Source organism: Numida meleagris, chromosome 6 (assembly GCF_002078875.1).
Source record: "Numida meleagris isolate 19003 breed g44 Domestic line chromosome 6, NumMel1.0, whole genome shotgun sequence".
Lineage (NCBI taxonomy): Eukaryota > Metazoa > Chordata > Aves > Galliformes > Numididae > Numida > Numida meleagris.
Window position 1 is genome coordinate 4,956,716 of NC_034414.1, and position 20,625 is coordinate 4,977,340.

Here is a 20,625-nt window from a genome sequence, read left to right on the forward strand (position 1 = left end):
ACTGAAGCCAATGGGATGAGGTTCAACAAGACCAAGTGCCGGGTCCTGCACTTTGGCCGCAACAACCCCAGGCAATGCTACAGGCTTGGGGCAGAGTGGCTGGAAGGTTGTGTGGAGGAAATGGACCTGGGGGTGTTGGTCGATGCTGGGCTGAACATGAGCCAGCAGTGTGCCCAGGTGGCCAAGAAGGCCAATGGCATCCTGGCTTGGATCAGAAATAGTGTTGCCAGAAGGAGTAGGGAAGTCACTGTCCCTCTGTACTCAGCCCTGGTGAGGCTGCACCTCGAGTACTGTGTCCAGTTTTGGGCCCCTCACTGCAAGAAAGACATTGAGGCCCTGGCGCGTGTTCAGAGGAGGGTGACGAAGCTGGTGAGGGGTCTGGAGCACAGGCCTTATGAGGAGCGGCTGAGGGAGCTGGGATGGTTCAGTCTGGAGGAGGCTCAGGGGAGACCTCATCGCTCTCTGTAACTCCCGAAGGGAGGTTGTGGTGAGCTGGGGGTCGGCCTCTTCTCTCTTATAACTAGTGACAGGACGAGGGGGAATGGCCTCAAGTTGTGCCAGGGGAGATTTAGGCTGGACATTAGGAAATACTGCTTTTCTGAAAGAGTGGTCAGGTGCTGGAATGGGCTGCCCAGGGAGGTGGTGGAGTCAGCGTCCCTGGAGGTGTTCAAGAAACATTTAGATATAGCGCTGAGAAACATGGTTCAGTGGGGTTGTTGGTGGTAGGTGGATGGTTGGACTGGATGATCTTCTAGGTCTTTTCCAACCTAGCTAATTCTATGATTCTATGATTTCCTCGGGCGGCTTTACGCCCGAGCGGATCCCGGGACCACGCACGACTTTTCCTGCCAGCGGCGCCTGCGCGGGCCGCGGCACCCGATTGGCTCGGCGTGGCACGTGACCGTCAGCCGCGCGCCCCAGCACTGCGCACGCGCACTAGCGCAGCGGTCCTCGCCGTTGCCGCCCATGGAACAGGATTCGGTACTGCACGCGCTGCTGCTCCATGCGGGCTGGAGGCTTTCTTTTCTGTAGCTGTTCGTGAGCAGTGTGAGCATCTGTTTCGCCCCGCTGCCGCTCTCTGCGCCGTCCCTCGCCCATCCCGCGCTGTCTTTCATCTCTGCCCACGTTCGCAGTCCCGGGAACGGACCCGCTCGGCTCACAGCTGCCCCGAGCACCTCGCGGCATCCGATTGGCTCATTGCCGCGGTGGAATGACAGGCGTCGCTGTCCACTCCCAGCCCTGCACCGCCTCCCAGCCATTCAAAAGCGCTCTCGGCAGCCGATTGGTGGCGCGCGGTGGTGGCGTGGAGCTGCCGGAGCAGCGCAGCGGAGCGTCCCGGGACCGGCACGGAGCAACTCCGGGGTCACCCCAAGCGGCACGCTGCCGACTTTCCTAGGAGCTGCTGAACGGGCTTTTCCACCAGTCCCGTCCCGTCCCGGGCAACCGAGCACCTTCACGTCGCGGTGCCTCACGGTTCCGGGCACCCCGCCGCGCGCTGCAGGTAAGCAGCCACGTGCACACAGCGCAGCCATGTTGCTCGGCGCGTGGCCGCGTCGGAGGCGGAACCTGCAGTGCCTGCAGTACCGCCCGGTGGCCAGAGGAGGGCAGCAGAGATCGCAGAGCCTCTTCGGTGATGACTTGCGGAAACAAACTTGACAACCTGGGAAGGTTATAAAGCAGGTATGTTTATTATGGCGCTGCGCCCACACGCCGTGTGCAAGGGAGGTATCCCCATCCTCGCTTGCACATCAAAAGGCAGAAAACTTCCGTATTTCAAGATCCAAGGCATACATATTCTTAGCATTCCTGAGGGAAGGAGGAACTGTTACAATTAATTCCAAGAAATCATTATAATATGCTCCATCTCAGAGTCCAACCCCTTGAGCATGCCTAGTGCTTCCTGTTGGATGTCTATGGGGGTTGTGGGGATGAAGGTCGTATCTCTTCTTCACTGTGAACTCTTGACCTTGGCATGGTTGATGAGGGTGATCCAGCTTTGGCTGGTTTTCTTCAGGACGCAGTCTCCAGTTGAGTTCCAAAGACCAATCAGCAACTTGTGGGTTTTCTTGCCCCATTAACCCACATCCATCTTTTCTTGTTTGTTTGAAACTGTATTCTACTCTTTCCTCCCTCGATTCCCCCCTTTTCTATAATCTAGCAAAATTCCCTTTTGCTAGATAATCCCATTATTATCTGTCAGTTTTTGGAAATATGTTCCACTCTCCCTCTTTTGCCTCAGCTTATGCCTTTTCCATTCCTCATAGCTACCACCTGTCTTTTTGCACATTCACATAAAGCAGTGCAGCACAATACATACAAACATTCCAACAACCAGTATAACTATACAATCTACAAAGAGTTGAATCCCCCATCAGGACAAGAGCCCATGAACGCGACACCTCCTGCAGCTGGAGCAAGAAGGCCTCGTCCACAGGCTCCCCCTGATCAGGTGGCCTGTAACAGACCTCAACCACTAGATCTCCTTTACTGGACCGATCGCTGATTTTAACCCATAAGCTCTCAACCTGGTCATGGCTGTTACTCAGACACAGCTCTTCATAATCTATCCACTTCCTAACATAGAGGGCAACTCCCCCTCCCTTCCTGCCCTGTCTATCCCTTCTGAAGAGCCTGTAGCCCTCAATCAGAGTATTCCAATTGTGGGATTCGTCCCACCACGATTAGGATTAGTTTCCGTGATAGCAACCAGATCATAATTTTCCAAGCACATCACGGTTTCCAGTTCCTCCTGCTTATTTCCCATGCTGCGTGCATTAGTGTAAAGGCACTTCAGCTGGGCTTTCCAGCACACTACCTTTTTAGAGGGGCCCTCCCTCAAACTTCCAGAAGAAATCTGAAGTTCTCCCTCACTGCTTCCTAAAGCCCCAATACCATCTTGTCCATGCTCACGTGTTATCAAAGCCACCAACCTCACGTCATCCCTTGTGTTCTTCCTACAAAGGGGTGTGTTGTCCTCCTCATTCCTCCCACAAGACTGTGGGATCTTACTAGCACAAGCCCCTCCAGAAGCACTGGCTCATTACATACAGGGTCCTTACTAGTGACCCTGGTTTCACCCCCACCCCCCTTCATACCTAGTTTAAAGCCCTTTCAATGAACCTTCCCAATTCCCACCGTAAAACCCCTTTCCACCAGTGGGATAAGCTACTCCTATCAGATGCCAGCAGGCCCGGTCTTGTGTAAATCGAGCTGAGGTCGAAAAACCCAAACCCCTGCCAGGCACACCAGGCTTGGAGCCAGATATTAATCTGTTGCCCCATCATGTTTAGTCTCTTATTATTTCCTATAATTGGAGGGATAGAGGAGAACACAACTTGTGCTCCTGAACCCTTGACCAGACGTCCTAAGGCTCTGAAGTCCTTTTTCATGGTTCTAAGGGAGGTTCTTCCTATTTCATTGCTGCCTACCTGAAATAACAACAGAGGATAATAATCTGAGGGCCATACTAGGGACGGAAGTTTCTTCCTTACATCTTTAACCCGGGCTCCTGGGAGGCAGCAGACTTCCCTGTGTAGAGGGTCAGGTCTACATATTGGGCCTTCCGCTCCCTTCAGCACTGAGTCACCAACAACGACTCGTCTTTTGTTCTTTGCCGAGGATGTTTTAATGTTAGGGGTAGTCCTGCTGGGCTTTGGAGACACCTCCAAGTGGGGAGAACCATCATCTCCACCACTGTCCAGCTGTTACCGCAGAGCACTGTACCTGTTCTGCAGGGGCAGCTGAGGAGGGAGGGGAATCACCGGGCGGGTGCGCCTGCACTGCTGAGCAGGAACCTTTTGCCATTGCACCCTGCACCCCAGTTCATCATCGTTGTTAGGTGGGGGAGAGGACAGGGGGATCACTGCAGCAGGAACACTGTCTGCCTGCTGGTTCCCCCCTGTTACCTGTTTGCAAGGCGGTAGGGGGTGACATGCTTCGTGCAGGGCTGCAGCTGGCTGCCTCGATCTCAGGGATGGCAGGGACTGGCACCACCGATCAGTCTCATGCTCACACTCCCTAATATTCCTCAGCCTCTCCACTTCTTCCTTCAGATCAGCCACCAGACTAAGTAAATCATTTAGCTGGTCGCATCTGACACACAGGCTTTCTCCATCGCCCTGCACTGCAAGGGCCAAGCTCAAGCACTCACCGCAGCCAAAAACCTGAGTACTAACATGTTGCTGTGGGACCTCCATCTAGGTCTTCTCATTTTTCTTGGCAGCGGCCATCCTTTTATCTGTGCATGGGACCTCAGTCTGGGTCCCCGCATTTTTCCTAGAAACAGCCTTCTGCCGGGGGGCAGCCATGGCAAACCAGCCGACCCTAGCACGGTCTAGGGCAACCTTAACAAGGTGCAACTGGTCTGGTCCTCCCGGTTGCTGATAGCGCGGGCTCCGCCCTGACCGCCTTACCAGTCCGTTAACAGGTGCCCCCACACAAACCACTCCCAATACAGTGATATAACAGGCCTCCTCACACCCAATACAATGATATAACAGGCCTCCTCACTGTGTAGTCACGCGAACGAGTGGCTTACTGTTTCAGCGTGTTTGAACGGCCTTTGTGGTACATGCACTCGAACTCCCCCACTTCGCCCCAGGTGGGCAGCGACACCCACCTTGCCTCCCTGAGGTTTTTTATAAGGCAAGGGGCGTGGATGCAGGGCCGTTGCCCTGGCAACGCCCACGCCATGTCAGCCACTCTCGCGAGAGCAGCCAGGCCGCTCCGTTAGCTCAGGGGTCCCCGCGTAAAGGAATAGATGCAAAAACCCCCCTGTACCTCGCTTCAGTCGCTGCGGTTCTGGCTGGGGACAGCGCCGAACGGCTAACCTCGGCGATCAAGATAAATCATGATGTCCTTACCAAGAGAGCCTATTTTTTTCCTCCCCAAACACAGAAAACACCTCCTGCGTGAGCACTGGAGGAAAACAGCCACAAAGAACCCAGTGAAAGAGCGTTATTCTGGGGTTTGGCAGTACATTGCCTGACTTTTTTTCCAAGTATAGTACATAATTGTATTTAATCTTCCAGGAAGCTTTCAAAACAAGGGGAAAAATTTTAATCAAGTTTAATAAGAAGAACAAGGATGGACTACTGAGGAGACCAAATCCTGCCCTCATAAAGAAGTACCGAGACTCAACGCAACCTGTTCTTTGGCAGACCTCATCCGCGAGCTCATTTCACGCATTATTGTTTAAATAGCAACTTAGCAGTAAGACGCTTTAGCAAAACTGTAATTATAATGGCATACTACGGTCTGTAGTTGGGCACTGTGGTTCTCTTCTAAAATACAGACTCAGACCAACTGTGTTGTCCCACCGAAACTTCTTTAACCATCTATGCAACGTTCCTTTGCCACTAGCGTCTGATATTTCTCACCTATAGTAACAAGTGGGCAGTTCTAACAGACAAAATGTGATTTTGCTGGGGACGCTAAGGCAAAAATGACCCTGGAACTGCTCAGGCTCCGAAACCCACACACTAACATGGTAGTCTAGAGATGAGTGAGATTTTTTTACTATGACGTGACAGCAGAGCTCTAGACAACACTGTAAAATGAAGAAACACCCAGAAAAACTGCTACTGACTTACAGAGGAACACTAAATATTTTACCTTTGGTCTTTAGTGCATCAGTATTGAAACAATAAAACAGAATATGAGATCTGTTGATGGAACAGTGTTCATTTCTGCCTAAGCATCAGCGTGAAACTGGAACAACTTCCTCTCATTTTGTTAGACTAGCATGTCTTAATAAAAGCAGAACGTAACACTCATTAGCCTAAAGATCTGTTTTTCATTCCAGCAGTACTCTGGAGATGCACGTTGGCATTATTACCCCATTTTTGCACAAACTTAAAGAAGTTAAACATCACATCCCAGTACTTTCTGAAATCACTGCATATATGTTTCAACAACAAAAAAAAAAAAAGGCATTATTTTTGGGAAAACTAGATTTTCTTATTTCACAAATCAGGCGAAAAAGGAAGAATAGAAGGACTTCCACAGATTTGTAGTATAGCTTAGCAAAGATAAGTTAATATGAACATTTTCAAGTAAATGTTCCAGAGGAAGTTATCATTGGCCAAGTTTTCCATGTGTTTAGTATCGTTAGGTATGAAATGATAACTTAAAATACAGACACTGATCGAAGAATAATTTAAAATATAACGAAGTACTTTGCATATTTTAACCTGACGTCACATCAGTTGAAGTCCGTAGACTTTAGATTAAGAGCAAATATTAAGAGATCGATTTAATCAGATTTAGTTTTTAGTAGAGCCCCAAGAATAGCAGTAGAACTAGAATCAACTTAAGATAATCCAACGTTAAATTTCTCTTAAGGTTTCCTACACAAAAAAAGTAAGCGGTACAACATTAAAAGGAGGAATCTGTATTTCTAGCTTCTTTACCAGATTTGCATTTAACGTCAGGTGCCCCGCCACTTTTAATACAAATTTTGCAGTAAATCTGTAGAGCTCCACTGACTACGGTCATTTCTCTGAAAATTTACAACTAAGGAAGGTAAAATTTGCCTCTGGGCTTTTGAGTGGAAGTTCATATTTGAGGCAATGTTAATGACATGAGAAAAACTCTATAACTCAGACTCAGAAAACTGTTTTGCAATTGAAAGAAAAAGCATTCTACATTATTGTCATTTTACATGAAGTTACTAAAAAAAGGATCAAAGTTCAAAATGAAACAAGAACCGGAAAGTTTATGTATTCATTCTTTCCTGATAGTTACTAAAAAGACAGAACTCATCTGAAACTATTGATAAGTGATCGAGAGTTGGGCTGTTTTTTTTTTTCTCCACTATTTACCAACTGGAAATACCAGGACATTGATTAATTGACCAATAATAGGCAAGGAAGAACTCGATTGTAGTATCCAGACAGCAACCAATTACAAACATTTCTCACTTTCTGCAGGTTGTTCTGGAACCTTACACTTAAGTGGATTGGGAATAGTCAGCTGTCATGGTTTTGTGATATTCGGTTATTGGTATTCCACATCATAACATCATGTAGTGGATATACCTGGTTCTCAGAAGAGAAGGACTACCACAGTCCCCACGGTACTTTTCTCCTCTGTTACCATTTCCAGCCGGAGGGAAAAGATAAAAGCTCGCAGTATAAAAACTTGCAGATCACGAGACCTCGTCCCTTTTTCCGCCCGTCTCTCGTCTTGGCAGCACCTCGCTCTCCAGCTGTCTTATCGTCGGTAGTAGAGTAAGGCCTACCTTGATTTTGGGACATTCTCTCTCTCTGTATTGGATTTATCAGCTTAAATTGTAATTATATTGTATTATAGTGTGTTGTTTTGCTTTCCGATATCTTACTTAGTAAACTAGTTTGTTTCTCCTCAGATTGTTGCCGCTGTTCTTTGCTCTCAGGGCCATCTCCTTACCCTTTTCCCCTTTTCCCGGGGCGTGGACCCGTGGATCCCCCATCCCCTTTGTCACAGAACCGGGCCGAACGCCTGTAAACCGTTGACATCAGCTTACAATTTAGCATACCAATATGCCCAGATACCTTCATCTGTATGCCGGCAGACTCTTGCAGCTAGAAACTGCATCCAAATTGATACAAGTCAACGTAACTTCTATTGGATACTTCCATGCAACTTTGAGCTGACAAAACAATGCAGCAATCCCAATCATTTTCCTTGTTCTATCTAACGAGATGTCTTCACTTTGAGCCACTTGCTTTCCCGTTTTGATGGTGTTTCACCATTTCACCATTTCAAATCTTAGTTCTTTGCAGACTACAAACATAGGTTTAGTGATTAAGTCATCATTAATGTTAAGTTAATGCTACATAATCATTTGTGAAAATAAAAGGCCAGAGAATACATTTAACATCCTTCATGTAGAATGATATTCAAGTCTCAAAATCAGTGATGGTTTCAAGAAAGGCATACAATAAAATGAGCAAGTACCTTTAGTGATTAATTATTACTTATATGAGACAATTCTAGAACTGTGTGCTTGAAACGTGTACAGATGCTGCAGAGTAAGAGAGTAATTGGCACGATTCCATGGGATGCTCAGAGGGTTTTATTTTGAGAAGGAGCAGAAGCTTTAACTGCTGTAGATGGCTTTCTTACTTAGCAAAGGCGGTTGCTTTGTTAGTGTTAATTAAGCAATGGAGAACAACTTTGTTAAGGAAGTAGGAGAAAATCTGGATGAAGGCAAAAGTAAGAATACTTACTGTTTGATTCCAAGCAGAAACAGAAACTTCCAAGTTCCAAGTTTCCGGGATTCCAGTACAGGAGGTAGAATGACCGATCCTGCAAAGAGCAAAAACCCTCAGCTTTTCCCTGAGGCTTACAGGTATTTGCAACACCTTGTAGGATTGAGTCCTATTAACACATGCCCATTACTTGAAGTGATTTTACTGTAATAACTGCATCCTTCTATACTGTTGTACTACAGCGTAATTCTCACCTGCCGGGGTCACATTCTAGAGGCTAAAGTTGTATACAAAAAGTACACTAAGTAACAGGTATCAATCATAGAGTTTTCTGTTCGTTGTTTGACACCTGTTAACAAATGAGCCATCGCTTGCCCAGCAAAGAAGATTCCGTAACAGCTCTTATATTTCATTAATGACTGTCCTCCCAGCAACAGCACTGAAAGCTGTAGCCACATATTGTCAGATGAGCTTGCATCGAAGATGGACTGCTAGCTCAGGTAATGTCTGATTTTCACCTAAGTATGAATTTAGGTGATGCCTGTTGTTTTTGGTTTTTTTCTAGGTCATAACTTAGAGAACTGAGAACAGATAAAAGGCAAACCAGATAAGAAAGACCGCTTGTTTCTTTGTTCACAGAAAGTGGCAAGCTGGGAGGCTGTTCAGGGATCAAGAAAAAAAAAATATGGCAATAAGCTCCCTGTCAAAGGAAGGAGAGGAAAAAAAAATAAGAGGTCAGAGAAGGTATTTTCTAGATTGGCTATCTGATTTAGAACTGACAGAGGAACAGAACAAGCAACGATGAGATACAAACTCTACTGACTTATTAACGCACTTGCAAGGGGTAAAAAACAGAGAAGAGGTGAAGCGAATCACCCGAAGGCAGACAAGAAAGATGCATCTATGCACACATTTGTGTATTTGGACCAGCTTTGCGCTCAGATAGTATTTTAGAGCACTGAAGATTAAAAGCATTCCCTTCCGAAGCTTGAGAGTCACAATATCTTATAATGCAGACTAATAATTGAGTTGGGTTCTCTGTTGGGCAGCACCACTGAAGCAGATTTAAAATTGTGTGTATATATATATATACATACACACACACACACACACACACACACACACACATTTTCCACCTTTCCCCCTCCCTCACTCTTCCCCTGCCATTCTTTCTCCAAGCACAGATGCCCTTCCTCATTTGGACTTTTCGGGTATTGTTGGGGAAAAAGAACAGTTCAACACTAATGCACGTATTTGAACAAATCCCACTCTCCAGTTAAGGTATCTTTTCCCAGGATTCAAGGAGCTTTCCAACACTGATTATTTTGCAAGTTGCCCCGTAACTCTTTATTTCTGTTCATTACACGCTTTCTGACATCCCTTATTTTTGGCTCACTCCCCTCCAGCCGTTATCTCTGCTTCTAAGTCTCTTTGCACTTCGGACATTCCTTAACTTTGCTCACAGCCACTGTTCCTCACTCTCAGTTTGCGCTCCTGCATATTTCCCATACATTCGCCTTTTCCTCCCTGCTATCACAAATTGGAGCCATCTGTCCTTGAATCAGAAGGGACAATGCAACCAAGCGACCATCTCTGCTAAGGACAATCTAAGGTTTTCTTCTCAGAAGAGAACGAAGGGCCACAGAAATCATTTCAATATTTATCAGAGATGGAAGCCTTCAAGCTTGCTGCTGAAGTAAGACTTGTCTGTTCTAACCCACAGCATGTACGTTTGGAACTAAGAATGAAGAGTAGCTTAAATCACGGATGTGCTTGTTTAAGTAATATATACCATGTGTTTTTTGTTTTGTATTTCAGACATATCTGCAAATAAATTTTAGAATTGCTGAGAGACCAGGAGGAAGGCTATTAATCAGTAGGATGTGGATTATGTCCCTCGCAAGAAGTAGTTACCAGGTTTTTGGCTATACAGCTTAGGATGCCAATAATGCTAAAAATCTATCAACCTGCAAGCTACATTTGTATTGCAGCGCTGAAAAGGCTACAGGTCTAGGACAAATTTTTGTTGGCAGAGGTCAAGATTAAGTTTAGGATAGGCAGAAATCACTGAATTTGGCTTAGAAAAAGTGGCAGCTTCCTTCAGAGATTTAAGGTACACGTAAGATCGTAAGCTCTTAAACTAATAGCATAGTAGAGACACAGAAGCGTCATAAGGATCAAATGGTTTGCGGTAGACTTCAGAAGCGTGATACATCTCATTACCCGTGGGAAAGATCAGTCAGCATTCAAGAGAAATTCAAATATGTGCACGTATATATAAACGGAAGTACAAACATTCTTACCGCCACCATTTAACAGTGCTTGTTCTGTAGATGGGCGAATTGCACGTGAAAATGCTTTATGAACGGGAAACATATAGAAGTCAGACAGCAGTGTTCAAGTTATGACCTAGAGCTCAGTGAGACTGGAGTTGTAATTTAACTCCAGCCATTGAATTCTGCTTTAATCACACTCAAGTCCATATCTAGAAACACTAAGATACATAAAAGAATCTTTTCACCTTTTCAGGAAGCGTTTATCATCACGCAAAACATGTAAGAGTAAATAGCGTTACTGTCAACGGTTTACGGGTGTTCGGCCTGGTTCTGTGACAAAGGGGACAGGGGATCCGTGGGCCCACACCCCGGGAAAAGGGAAAAGGGAAAAAGGTAAGGAGATGGCCCTGAGAGCAAAGAACAGCGGCAACAATCTGAGGAGAAACAAACTAATTTACTAAGTAAGATATCAGAATGCAAAACACACTATAATACAATATAATTACAATTTAAGCTGATAAATCCAATACAGAGAGAGAGAATGTCCCAAAATCAAGGTAGGCCTTACTCTACTACCGACGATAAGACGGCTGGAGAGCGAGGTGCTGCCAAGACAAGAGATGGGCGGAAAAAGGGATGAGGTCTCGTGATCTGCAAGTTTTTATACTGCGAGCTTTTATCTTTTCCCTCCGGCTGGAAATGGTAACAGAGGAGAAAAGTACCGTGGGGACTGTAGTAGTCCTTCTCTTCTGAGAACCAGATATATCCACTACATGATGTTATGATGTGGAATACCAATAACCGAAAATCACAAAACCATGACATTCCACCCCTTATTCCATATCACTACATCATGTCAATATACATATGCAAACAAACACTAATTAACATGCATTACACACACACAGAAAAGTATACCTATATATACAGAGACTTACTGACTGTACTCCCCCAGCATCAAATTCCCTTGTGGCACACACTGAACATCCCCACACTTTTGCATCACCCACCAAGTGGACCCAGGTCCCTGGGCAAAAACAGTGCCACGGAGAGGTTTCCCCTTTCCAGAGGCTGGAAAGACCCAAACCGCTTTTCCCAGCATGCTCTTTACGTGTGCTACAGGGACCTTATCTCCCTCTACAGTATGTAGAGAGCTGGATTGAGCAGGACCATCACGATTGATTGATCCTCGACTGATGACCAACCAGGTGGCTTCTGCCAAATGCTTCTCCCAATGCTTAAATGTTCCACCACCCATTGCTTTCAACATGGTTTTTAACAATCCATTGTATCGTTCAATTTTACCAGAAGCTGGTGCATGATAGGGGATACGATAAATCCACTCAATGCCATGATCTTTGGCCCAAGTAGTTGCAAGAGAATTTTTGAAATGAGTCCATTACCTGACTCAATTCTTTCTGGAGTGCCATGTCGCCACAGGACTTGTTTCTCGAGGCCTAATATGGTGTTTCAGGCGGTAGCATGGGGTACTGCATATGTTTCAAGCCACCCAGTGGTTGCCTCCACCATGGTAAGCACATAACGCTTACCATCGCGGCTTCGTGGCAAGGGGATATAATCAACCTGCCACGCCTCCCCATATTTATACTTTTGCCATCGCCCTTCCCCCCAGAGAGGTTTCATCCTCTTGGCTTGTTTAATTGTGGTGCAAGTTTCACAGTCATGAATAACCTGTGCAATAGTGTCCATAGTTAAGTCCACCCCTCGGTCTCTAGCCCACTTGTATGTTGCATCTCTTCCTTGATGGCCCGAGGTCTCATGGGCCCAGCAAGCTAGAAATAACTCACTCTTGTGTTGCCAGTCCAAGTCCATTTGAGCCACCTTAATTTTGGAGGCTTGGTCTGCCTGATGGTTATTTTGTTGTTCTTCAGTAGCCAGACTCTTGGGCACATGAGCATCTACATGACGCATCTTTACAACCATGTTCTTAATTCGGGCAGCAATGTCTTTCCACAGTTGAGCAGCCCAAATAGGTTTATCCCTTCGTTGACAGTTATTGTGTTCCCACTGCTGTAACCACCCCCATAAGGCATTTGCCGCCATCCATGAGTCAGTATAAAGCACTGGCCACCTTTCCCATTCAGCAACATCTAATGCCAGCTGGACAGCCTTTACCTCTGCAAATTGGCTTGATTCTCCTTTTCCTTCAGTGGCCTCTGCAACCTGTCGTGTAGGGCTCCACACCACGGATTTCCATCTGCGATGCTTCCCTACAATACGACATGATCCATCTGTGAACAGGGCATATTTCCTTTCATTTTCTGGTAATTCACTGTATGGTGGGCCACGTGATACCTCCTTTGCTGGTGATGTTCCAAACTTTTTACCTTCAGGCCAGTCCATGATCACCTCTAAGATTCCTGGACGATTGAGGTTCCCCATCCGAGCTCGTTGTGTAATCAACACAACCCACTTACTCCAAGTGGCATCAGTAGCATGATGGGTGGAGGGAACCTTTCCCTTCAACATCCAGTTGAGCACCAGCAGTCGAGGTGCTAGGAGGAGCTGCGTTTCAGTTCCAATTACTTCAGAAGCAGCTCGAACCCCCTCATACCTGGCTGAGATCTCCTCAGTTGGAGTGTAGCGCTCCTCAGACCCCTTGTAGGCTAGACTCCAGAATCCCAGGAGTCGGCCTCGGGTCTCTCCTGAGGCTCTTTGCCACAAACTCCAAGTGGGACCTTTCTCTCCAGCAGCAGTGTAGAGGATGTTCTTAACATCCTGCCCCATCCGTACTGGCCCCAGGGCCACAGCACGGGCTATCTCCTGTTTAATCTGCTCAAAAGCCTGCTGCTGCTCAGGACCCCACGTAAAGTGATTCTTCTTCTGCGTCACCTGATAAAGGGGGCTCACAATGAGGCTATAGTTTGGAACATGCATTCTCCAAAAGCCCACTACGCCCAGAAAAGATTGCATCTCTTTCTTACTAGTGGGCGGAGACATGGCAGTGATTTTGTCGACCACATTTGTTGGGATGTGGCGATGTCCATCTTGCCACTTAATACCTAGGAACTGAATTTCCTGTGCAGGCCCTTTCACTTTACTTCGCTTAATAGCGAAACCAGCTCGCAGGAGGATCTGGATTATTTGCTCTCCTTTCTCGAAAACTTCCTTTGCTGTATCGCCCCACACAACAATGTCATCAATGTACTGTAGGTGCTCAAGAGCACCGCCCTGTTCCAGTGCAGTTTGGATCAGCCCATGGCAAATGGTTGGGCTGTGTTTCCACCCCTGGGGCAAACGGTTCCAGGTATACTGGACGCCCCTCCAGGTGAAAGCAACCTGTGGTCTGCATTCTGTGGCCAACGGAATGGAAAAGAAGGCATTAGCAATGTCAGTGGTGGCATACCACTTGGCTGCTTTTGACTCCAGTTCACACTGGAGTTCTAGCATGTCCAGCACAGCAGCACTCAGTGGGGGTGTGACTTCATTCAGGCCGCGGTAGTCTACCGTCAGCCTCCATTCTCCGCTGGCTTTACACACTGGCCATATGGGGCTATTAAAAGGTGAGTGAGTTTTGCTGATCACTCCCTGCTCTCTAGTTGACGAATCAACTTATGAATGGGGAGCAAGGAATCCCTGTTGGTGCGGTACTGCCATCTGCGCACTGTTTTTGTGGCAATTGGTACCTGTTGCTCTTTTACTTGTAGCAACCCCACCACAGACGGATCTTCTGACAGGCCAGGCAAAACAGACAGCTGCTTAACATTGTCTGTGTCTACGGCAGCTATTCCAAAGGCCCATCGATACCCTTTGGGATCCTTGAAATCTCCCCTCCTGAGGTAATCAATACCGAGTATACTTGGAGCCCCTGGACCAGTTACAATAGGATGTTTTTGCCAGTCTTTACCAGTGAGGCTTATTTCTGCCTCCAACACAGTCAACTCTTGGGAACCCCCAGTCACCCCAGAAATGTAAACTGAGTCTGCCCCTTGGTGACTCGAGGGCATTAGAGTGCATTGCGCACCAGTGTCCACCAGTGCCTCATATTGCTGTGCTTCTGATGTGCCAGGCCATTGAATCCACACAGTCCAACACACTCTATTGTCCCTTCTCCCCCCCCCTCCTCCCCGGCTGGGGGCAGGGCCCCTCTTCTTGTTACCTCCCTTGTTCTTCTGATCAGGGCCCTTACGGCTTTTACGATGTCCCGCAGCAACAGGAGCAGAGGATTTTGCCTTGGTGGTTGATCTGGCTAGCAGTTCTGTTGCCCGTGCTTGTAGTGCAGGTTTTTTGTGCCACTTCTTCATGTCTTCTCCATGGTCACGTAGGAAACACCACAAGGCAACGCGTGACATAGTCTTACTGTCGTCACTTGCTCGAGCAGGAGGATGTTTTCTACTTCTAATAGCTGAGACGTTGGATGATGCAAGTTGGGAAGAAAACAAATTGCTCAGCCCCTCCCATAGGGTGTCTCAATAATCCTGATTGTCATCAGGTTTATCAGCATGAGGCAAAGAAGTCAGTTCCTCTATTATATCATCGTGATCACTCTCAAGTCTATCCAGTCTTTCAGTTACCTTTACAATGGCTGAAGCATAAACTTGCAGAGGGGTTAAATGTAGCTCAAAGTCATGGAGCCTGGAAATCAGTTCACCCATAGGGGGCCTTCTTTCCCCTCTGCCATACATGGCTGCTAATGTACCAGCGTACTTTTCTGGTGCAGATCTTGTAAATATACGCCACATGTCTGGTGTACATCTGACTCTCTCAGGATCATGCTCCTGGTTTGGATCATCAGGAATGAACAGGTCATGTAACATTTCCACCACAGCACATTCTCTCAAATAATGGATGCCTTTTTCCATAGCAGTCCATTTCTTTGCCTCAGGCATCAGATGGTTTTTGAAGGGGTATTTTTCCTTCACGGCTAATAGCATCCGCTTCCAAAGGATGAAGGACTCATCCTGGCATCTACTGATATCTCTGTCAATCGCTGAGTCTCTGGCAATACTTCCCAGCTGGCAGGCTTCTGTACTGTCTAGCAGTGCACTGTTAGCCCCACTGTCCCAGCATCGAAGTAGCCAGGTGACAATGCGTTCACCTGGGTGCCGTGTAAAGTCTTTTCTCAAGACTCAAAGTTCAGTCATTTTCAGAGGATGAGTAGTAAGGGTTTCAATGTCTCTTTCAGTTGTTGTTGCCCTGGTGGGCGTTGGTGACCGGGATCTTGTTGAGGGCCCCTCCCCTGGACTTTGGAGTGGCTCCCCTGGACCTTCTCACTTTGCTGTCTCCTGTTCTGGAGGAAGTGACATTCGTTCCACCTTCCATCCTTTTACAGGGGCAACTGAAATCAGTTGTGGTGCCTCCTGTGGTTGATCAGGCTGGTTGTTTTCCATGCTCTGTCTCTCATGCTCAGCTTGGACACATTACAGATTGCAATAATGAGACAAAATCCTTCTTTATAGATCAGGGGGCTGGAAGTAACACACTTAAAATTGGCTAAAGGTGACACTACAGACAAAATCATCTGATGATTTTTAGTTTTTCTTTTGTTTGCTTTTTTTGTTGTTGCTGCTGTTATTTTGCTTAGTTATATGTATATTTTTATCTTGGGAAAGTAAGAACAAAATGTGTCAGATTTTCCTTCCTCCTGAAAGGAGTTACGAATTCTTCTCACTGCCTTCTTGATACACTTTTCCCTTACTTTACAACTCAATTTCACATAAGGTTATATCAAATGTTATTAAGTTAACTCTGTTAGAAACTAAACCTCAAACTTTACCCTGTCAACTCTCACAGAAAGGAAGTATTTAGAAATAATTCCAGTTCAAAAAAAGTCAATTTTATTCAAATACCTTAACATGCAGAAAAGATGTGATTAGTTCTCCAATTGTTTGTGTGGTATACATCATTTAGAAATTGCTTTATTGAGGAACGTCACTGTGGAAAACCTGTAAAGGCTTCTTCGATTTGACAAGTTCTACAATAAACACCAAAGTCAGGATTTGCACCATATGAAGTCAACTAAGTTTACAAAAATCAGATATTTAAGATGTTAAACCTTTAGAAAGATTGCATAATCAGGAAAGCAAAGGAATTAGTTTGAAGAAAAAATAAATAAATAGTATGAACTTCACAAACCCTGTGGTAGGATCCTTTTCCCATCTGAAGACACAGTCCAAAAGTAAAGCATTTCCAACTCGCTATGTGTCAGCAGTCAGGTGCTAACTCTTTTATCTGGGCAACATTGTAAATTGCTGCAATTTCTGTTTCTCCCATGCAGGCAGCCTTTCTCTGTGAATTCATTTTCTTTACCTGCACTGCGCAGGTGGCTCACCTGTTTCAGTTACACGGGCTGCTTACAGTAACCGTACCTGGTCTCAGCACAGAGGCAGGCTGCATTCTGATGAAATGTTTTTGTCCCAGAAATCTCCTGCCTTCACAGAGCTTTGTCCCCCGCATCACTGTTAATCCACCTACATAACATTTAGACAACTGATAAATCACTAGATCTCGTTACCCTATGCTTGGTAGCAGCTTCCAGGCACAGCTGTAAATGGCCCTGAAGTGGTGAAAAAGAGCTCACACTATTTCATACTGATGCCTTTGGGCTAAGTTACAACCTACAAAGACCAGGACAAAAGTCAACCAGACGCAAGCTGAAGTGACTAGGAATCTATAACCACTCAAGCATACAAGCATAGGATATCCCAGGCAGCATCTTTAGGAGCTAATGAAATGGCTTTGTCCTCTTCTGGTCATCTGCTTAGCAGGCAGGCAGGAAAACCAGCAGCGAAGAGGAGCATTCTTCCGCTTGCACGCACCCATCACCAAGCAGGCAGCTGGAGCACAGGAGCAGTGCAGAGAAAGTCCAATTTTGTATATTTTATGAAGTTGTACTATGTTTAAGGGATACCTACAACCATACGTATCAGACCGGCAGTTCTGCCTTTCTGTAAGTAAACATAATGAAGTTCTGCAAACACCCTGCTGCTTCCATCAAGAGATTTCCCGGGTAATCCAGGCAATCTTTCTTGCCTTTCACTGCCCATGACAGAGCCTGGGCAGTTCATGGCCTTGCTTCGTTATAATCATACACTGCCATGGGTACTGGTCACCCCTCCTACTCAAAGAAAGTTCATGTGCAGAAGGCAACTGATTTCTCCTCTTCTTCCGCCTCCTGAATTGGCCACAGTCTTCCCTAAAAATCTATTTTGAAGAGCGTTTTGTTATTTAAGAAGAGTCTATCCTCTGTGGCAGTTCAACAAACAATAGACACATCAGAAACTTCTAAACAACGTAATTGCTTTTAAGCTTCACTAGAAATAAGCATTTGAGCACTAGCCCAGGAACTTATAGAAACGTATGTGAATGTCTATGGTAAACATTGTAATGTTACTGCTAGAGGTGATTAGAAGGGAAAAGAGCTAGGTATAAGAGTCCATAACTAAGCAGGTTCTCCAAGACTGACTCATTCTTGGGAAGGTTTTTTTGCAACCCTGTAGTCAGTGCTGAAGATAGTCAAATAGTTATGATTGTACGCTACGCTTCAAGCAGCCTGAAAAATAATTTTCTTAATTAATTAAATGATTAAATTATCAAATAATTTAATTTTAACATTATTTTTAAACTGCAGTACCATTACCACACTACTTTCTTAGGGCAATCTAAGAGAATGCCAACTACGTGCATTACGTATGTACTCAGCTATGGTTTAGGCTAAACTCACTTAGTAGGAGCCAGTTCCACAAGTTATGTTTGAGATACCATTACAAACGTAAAAATACTAAAGAAGCTACAAATGAATATAGATGTTAACACAACGGTGATCTTTCAAAATACCATGTCACACAAAGTGACATACTTCATGTAAAAAAACACTACATACTCTACATGAGGACACATCACTGCTTCATCTAGCCAAACCAATCATAACTTCAGCTTCTACTATTTCACAGTTTTACAATGTCATTTCTGTACAGGGATACTGAATGTTTTCACGAGGAAAAGCAGCGCTCCCATTACGCAGTGGACACACTGGCCAAGACGTATTCCTGGATTAGGCTTAACTAGGTAAGAAGTCAGACTTCATTCACTATTATCAACACTTAATAAAGATTGTTTTCACTTTTAGCAAATGTTTGAAATCCCTTTATTAATTCATAACTGAACAGAGTTAACTGACATGCTAACGGATTGTTTTTTGTTGCCTTTAAGTAACCATAAAAAGCTTTTGTCAACCTACGTTCACCCTCTTTAACCTTCACCTTGAATACAGAACATTTTCCTTGTCCTTCTGGAAGACTTCCCCCCCTCAAACAGCAAGTGCAGTTCTGGTAAGACCATATATAATCAGCATAATACCTTTTATTTGGTCAAGAATCAGAAGTCAGTAAATACAAGTATTATTTAACACATGCGCAGGTGAACGTTGCTCAGCAGAGCATCACAAAAAGTAGCTCTGCTTTGCATGCCACCTGTTACCCTTTCTTGCTCAGGCACTTCTATCAGCAAAACTTCCATGCTACTCTGTCTTACAGAGCTTTAATTCAGCCCAAATTTACGGAAACTGCCACACTGCTGGTGTTTTCCACAGTGCATAGCATTGTGCCCATTATAACGGTGATTAGGGTGTGGTAACATGCTCATTTATTTAACTGGCTACAAGGATTCTGCAGGCAACCTAACTTCTGTTCCACACAACAAACATACAGAATTAATGTTCACATCCAGCTGAATAAAGACTTAATTCTGCTGCTTAGCTAAGAGTTAGTTAATTTTTTGTGCTCGACATACACTACAGCATTTAATCATGAAATTGTATCAGAAATTACAAATTTTATAAATAATATTATATTTTTGTAAATAATATTATATTCTGTGACCCAATTATATTATATAATTGGGTCACATATATATATTATATTCTGTAACTCAATGCAACACTGAAGTAGTACCAATTCACGTTTGATCAGATTATATGTCAAAAATGTTGATCAGAATAGGTATCTTGTGTGAATTAACGTGAAAAACAAAGACCTTCGATACTACAGAGATCCTGCAGTTCTACATGACGTTAAATCAATTTAGATGACACTAGAATGAAATGCGCACTAGTCTCTGGAATGGAGCACTAGACCATCCTAGAGGTCTTACTGCTGAGAGCAAGAGTGGGGTCCAATCTGTTATCTTCTACGCACAGCTGACCAAATGAATTTTCTCTATGGGGTAGCCCCATTAAGTACATTCTCTTACATTCCAGAAAAGAGAACTCCATAGGAAACTCCTTCGTAATTCTGGAGACACAAAATGGCAAATCACAGGGGAAGATGAGCCCATGAGAATCACATCATGCTTGTACCCGTATCTATCCAGACCACATGCCTTTTTGTTACAACTCACCCCCCTAGAAGTTCTAGATAACACAACTGCTTTGTCTGCCAGGACTGTATCAACCTGCTCCCTTTAAACAACCCTGGTGGCTCTCCCTAGAGAGGACCAATGTAAATCAGTTTTTATCCATGAATCTTCTACTCTACAACGCAGCAAAAGAAACTAGCCACCTAGAACACATCTGGCAACGTTATCTAAACCTTTTAACAGGTATACAACTCTAGAGGTTGCTCTTCTAAAGCTAGAGTATTTGCTTTATGCTCCTTTCCTAATAACTCAGCTGTTCAGCTGCCCGCAACATAGAGCCACAGTGAACATTACAGTAGTACCTTTTGGTTTTGTAACCACCTTAGTAGCATAATATTGCAAAGTCACCGATTAGCTTAGCACAAAATATGCAGTATTACGTTCTGTAAGTGTTAAAGTTAGCTTTATGCCTTTTAAGCAGCTTTATAAAGAGCCTAGAGCAAAATGCACCCTCACCCAAAATAATAAGAAGAATAATCACACCATAAGAGTCTCATCAGATACATGATTTTCCAATCACAAGAAAACCCATCTTAATACGCAGTTTACAACATCGTATCATGCCATGTCCAGCAATCATATGCCAGGATGAAACAGATACAGGGCTTCTCCACGCTTCCTCACAATGGTAGTTAATACACAGAATCTGCTTCAGTTTGGGAACGAGGCATAGACAGAAATCAAGCTGAGGGAATAATCACAGATCAAGGACTCTGGACATTCGGAGAACTCTATGTACTTTTTAACTGAATTCCAGCACCGTTTTGGATGTGAGGGAAAGA

At 45.0% G+C, this 20,625-nt stretch overlaps 1 protein-coding gene across 24 annotated transcripts in view; it reads right to left on the bottom strand.

Moving 5' to 3' along the window:
* Positions 1–20,625, bottom strand: part of KCNA4 (potassium voltage-gated channel subfamily A member 4) — a 307,754-nt gene that overhangs the window by 10,428 nt on the left and 276,701 nt on the right. For 18 of the 24 annotated variants that reach the window (XR_002440479.1, XR_002440499.1, XR_002440501.1 and 15 more), the window contains one exon: positions 8,211–8,289. The exons of 2 other annotated variants lie outside the window; for them this stretch is intronic. The gene's annotated coding sequence lies outside the window, so the exon portion shown is untranslated. Of the gene's footprint in view, positions 1–673; positions 1,661–7,200; positions 7,765–8,210; positions 8,290–15,554; positions 17,633–20,625 lie in introns of those variants that run through there. 4 more of the 24 variants (XR_002440491.1, XR_002440492.1, XR_002440496.1 and 1 more) reach the window with 4 other exon arrangements.